This window comes from Chiloscyllium plagiosum, unplaced genomic scaffold, assembly GCF_037043375.1.
Source record: "Chiloscyllium plagiosum isolate Xiang-an unplaced genomic scaffold, Cpla_swu_hap1 HiC_scaffold_14, whole genome shotgun sequence".
Lineage (NCBI taxonomy): Eukaryota > Metazoa > Chordata > Chondrichthyes > Orectolobiformes > Hemiscylliidae > Chiloscyllium > Chiloscyllium plagiosum.
This window is the reverse complement of record NW_028270152.1, coordinates 89900351-89904962: the sequence shown is the minus strand read 5'-3', so window position 1 is coordinate 89904962 and position 4612 is coordinate 89900351. Positions and strand designations below refer to the sequence as shown.

Below are 4612 nucleotides of genomic sequence, written 5' to 3'. Positions count from 1 at the left end.
TATCTTTGATTGACCCTAATCTTATTCTCACCATTCTTTAAACCGATATACCTATAGACAACCGTACACTTTTCCTTTCTCGAATCTGCCAACGACATCTCATGTCCCCTCTTGGCTCTTCTTACTTTTCTGATTCGGTATTTTCTTGCTAACATTTAACTCTCAAGCGCTGGAACTGAACCTTCACGTCTCATTCTAAAATAAAATTTCTCATTCCTCTGGACATCTTCAACTCCTTTAAAAAGCATGGCTCCCTCTCTTTACAGCTTCCTCCCTGATGTAATGTTCTTAGGTAATAACATATTTATCCTTCGATCTACTTTTCTAGTTTAATTAGAAGCCTCGCTCAATTTCATTTCGAATTTAATAAGGAAGACTAGCGATTGGTCTTTAATGATTCCTCTTCCACTTGGTGTAACACTAACTCTTCATATTCACGAGTAAATCACAGGAACAGGAGAAGACGATTCAAATCCTGGAAACTCTCTCACCTTTCAACAGTATCATTTGCTGCCGAGCAGCACATGTCTGCACTTAGGCCTCCTTTAATGAGAAAAATTCTTTGATATTTCATTCTGAAAATGTATGGAGCGTCTACTGTGGTTTGTGCAAATCAATTCTATAACATCTACACACCCTTCTTTCCTGTTTGTGTGTGTGTGTTTATGTGTGTGTGTGTCTGTGTTTGTGCGAGTGAGTGTGTATGTGCTGGTGCTTCTCTGTGTGTATATGGCATGCGTGAGTATCCATGTTCGTGTGAGTGTGTGTGTGAATGAGAGTATAAGTATGAAACTGCATGTCGGTTGGATTCAGAGTGCGTGCACGAATGAGTTGTGTATGAGTGTGTAAGAGTGAGTTGTGTGTGTCTGCGAGTGTGCATCTGAGTGCGCGTGAGAGAGCGTGGGTTTAAGGAGAGGACGTGAGAGCGCGCGTATGTGACAGAGGGCATGTGTATGTGCGTGTGTGTTTGTGTGTGTGTGTGTAGGGGAGTTGTGGCTGGGGGTATCCTTTACCATAAGGGACAGAGCCAAACTCTCAGGCTCTGCCTCAGCAGGAAACTGCAATGGAATGACTGAACTTCTCGTGCACACTCTGTGTCTGATACAGAGGTTGAGAAGAGAACGTTCCTAAAAGTGAAGGAACAGAGAGCAGTCGGCGCAATTTGGTCCACTGACTCTCTGCATTCCCTTAATTGAATTGCGAGATCACCTTCTCTCTCTCTCTCGCTCGCTCTTTCTCTGACGTACACAGAGCGGTGAAATAGGAGGACTGCAATTGCTCGCTATCAACGTCAAATAGCGTGATGAATGACCACTCTGTGATACTCACCCCACACAGATCGTAAGTGCCCGGAACCTTCACGGCTTTAGTGATCAACCTCATGTGCTCTTTGATAAAATCCATGCACTGTCAGAACAAGATGTGGACAAGAGAGAAAAGTGTTCAGCTGATTACATTCAGATGCATTTGAATTTTCGAATTGTACCAGTCTCCACCACTTCCACGAATAGTTCGCTGCACACACGCACCGCCCTTTGTATGAAAAGGTTACCCCTCTCTTCTCATTTAAGTCTTTTTCCACTCACCTTAACATTACGCTGGCTGGTTTTTAGACCATCCAACTGATAGAGATGTCAACGGCAATTTGCCTCATCTCTGCGCCGTATGATTTACTACATTTCTTTATGTTACCCACTCATCCTCTTAAACTCCAGGAAAAAAAACTTCCCAACCTTCCCAGCCTCGCGTGATAACTCATACCTTCCAGTCTCGGTAACAGCCTTGTAAATCTTTCCTTGCTCCTTTTCAAAATTAATATTATCCTTCCTGCAGCAGAGTGAGCAGAATAATGCACAGTTTACGAAAAGTGGTCTCACCAAACTCTCATTCAGCTCTAACTTGACATCATTTCTCCTGCGTTCAATGCTCTGACCAATGTAGGGACATAGCACGAAAAATACATTGTCATCACCTTGACGACCTGTGACGTCACTTCAAGTAAATATATACCTGTACCCCTTGGTCTCTCTGTTCGACAACATTCCCCAGACACTAGCACAAACTGTGTAAGTCCACCCTGGATTGTCTTGCCAACACCTCACGTCCCAACCTGTTTAGCGTTTGCTCATTATCAATCCCTCCATACAAAAGGATCATCCTTGTGTACCTTCCCTGAAATGCCTTCAAGAAAACGATATATTTCCTTAAATAAGCACATTTTTCTCCAGTTATGTTTTTTTCCCAGCACCTTCCATCTCATTCTTACTGAAACTCACCACCAAATTGGACTCATGAGGCAGCGAGTTGCAGACTTCCTGCTGCAGTGTTTCCATGTCTAAACCTTCCTTCTATTGCGACTGGAGCTTTAGGGAGATGTTCTCACACAGGTGACATGACATTGTGGCCCAAACTAAAAGTCAGAGACATGGGAGAGATTCTGATTAAATAGGGAATGTTTCCCTGCAGACAATGAATGAACCAGTTTTAATATTTTAGTTGAGTGTGGAGTTGGGGCGACGGACAATTTTTTTAAAAAAGAGATTCAGACGAAAGAGCACAAAAGTAGTTCTCTCGCTGTGTATCTTCGGGAGTGCGTGCAATTTCAAGACCCGTGGAGAAGATACAGTGAAATTGCTCTAGAAACTCAGCAACTCTGGAAGCAGCTGTGGAGTCAGAGAATGTACGGTCAATGTTTCGGGTCCACTGTCACCCTCTTCAGAAAACATTTCCTCCTGCACAGAGCAATCGAGTCATTTTACAAGCATTTCCAATAACTCTTCCATAAAGACATGCATCAATGAGCGTTGGCCCTGACTGGTTAATCAGATTAACCGAATTGAGTCTGATGGAAAGAGAACTGGATTGAGAAGGGCAACACTGGGCAGCAAGGTCCTTCATAAGGATTTCAGAAGTAGTTTTCGCCTTTATCTCTCTCTCTCTCCCTCTCTTCCGAGCTAACTTTAAAGGTATGCTCAGATGAGGAAGAATTACAGATTTTCTTGTTAACTGTAGAGAAGTGAGTTGGAGGATCCAGAAGGATAGGACAATCCAGGATGGCATAGTGGTGTAATATCATTCCCCTTAGTTACCATCTGAATAATGACAATGTCTTGTGGTGATTTTTTAGTATGGGACACTCAGACCAGAATGGTCAGGATTCTTTGTGCCATTTCAACTGATGTGTTTCTTGTATCTCCTGCATAAGGACCCAACTGGCCACAGGAACTGTGGCTGCCCGGGACTCAACAGATTCTGGACTGGAAAATCTTCCAGAGAGACTGGTCAGGTCTGAATGAGAATTTGCTTTACTAAAATGCTGTTGGTAAAACCGCGCCATAAAGGGATATATTATCGCTCCCAGATGTGGAATCAGGATAGCTGTTAGGCACAGTTCTCATTATCCCTAATGTCGAAAGAAATACAAGAGTGCCTGTCACTATTGACTGCATTGTCGACAGTTTTGACAAGGATTCAGATCAATGACATTTGTGTCAGTTATGAACTATTAACTCAGCTTTCTGTCTCTGCGGATGATGCGAGACCAGCTGACTTTATAAAACAGTTTTGATTGTTATTAGTTCCCAACAGTGTAAAGGGAGCCCATTTGGTCCGTCACACCTGCCGCAGTGCATCCCGCAGTTACCCTGTCACCCTGCATTTTCGGAAACACACATAATCTGCACATCCGTGGACTGTCAGAGGAAACCAGATCACCTAATGGAACCGAAGCTGACACAGGGGAGAGTCCATGCAATCAGTCGCCGATGGTGAAATTCAGACCGTTCCTTGAAGCTGTCCTGTAACAGTACTGACTACTGTGCCGCCCTGCATTGACGACTTTCAGAATCCACAGTATATCCCCTCATGGGTACTGCAGGGCCCGGTTGTGGAGTGGATCCCACGCCCTGTCTCATTCTGACACGGCCTCCGATCACTCACTTCCTCAGCATAAGGGCAGTTTTGTCGATAGCCCCGTTTAATAGATGAGTTCCAAATAAATCTAAATCGATTTCTCTCTAACCACGCAACCAAGGAAGCTTTCTGAGCTCTCTCAGAATTTCGCATTATATGAATACAAACATCTAAGCATCTTATAGAACCGATAAATTAATGCAACTTTCCCATCGCTGTCACTGAGCAGGGAACATTTCCGATTACACTTTGAGCAGCAAAAGAGTGGTGAATTCCCATCAGCATCAGAGCAGTTGGAAGCGACAACCGCTGTTTGTCATGGCGTTTCCTAGACACCTACTCAGCGTTCCTTTTCTCTGTCAACGTACAAAAGAGGAAAATTTTACAAAGAAGTCCGCATCTTACCTGGAGATAAGCAGAAAAGGAGAAGGAGCTCAAAGAGAACCATCGCTGTTTTCTGACTATCGAAACCACATGAACTCCTGTTTTTATACAACAGGCAATAAACCTCAAAGGGTTCATTGTCCAATGACAGAATAGCGAGCATAGCAAAACAGATGAGGCACCCAATAGGAGCGCTGCTTTTTTGTCCAAGACAACCGTCCCTGACACCGACAGATTCATCTACGTTTATCCGGGTTGAACATTGCGCCACATTTCCTCATTGCCTAGAAAGTAAGATCATAAATTCTCGAAGAAA

General features: G+C 43.7%; 1 long non-coding RNA gene across 1 annotated transcript; it reads right to left on the bottom strand.

The window, feature by feature from the left end:
• Positions 1-1328: 1328 nt before the first annotated feature.
• On the bottom strand, positions 1329-4355 carry LOC148148023 (uncharacterized). Its single transcript, XR_015759288.1, has 3 exons — positions 4318-4355; positions 1762-1827; positions 1329-1407 (listed from the first exon to the last, which is right to left on the bottom strand). It is a non-coding gene; the product is annotated as an uncharacterized LOC148148023 (long non-coding RNA).
• Between the last annotated feature and the right edge of the window lie 257 nt (positions 4356-4612).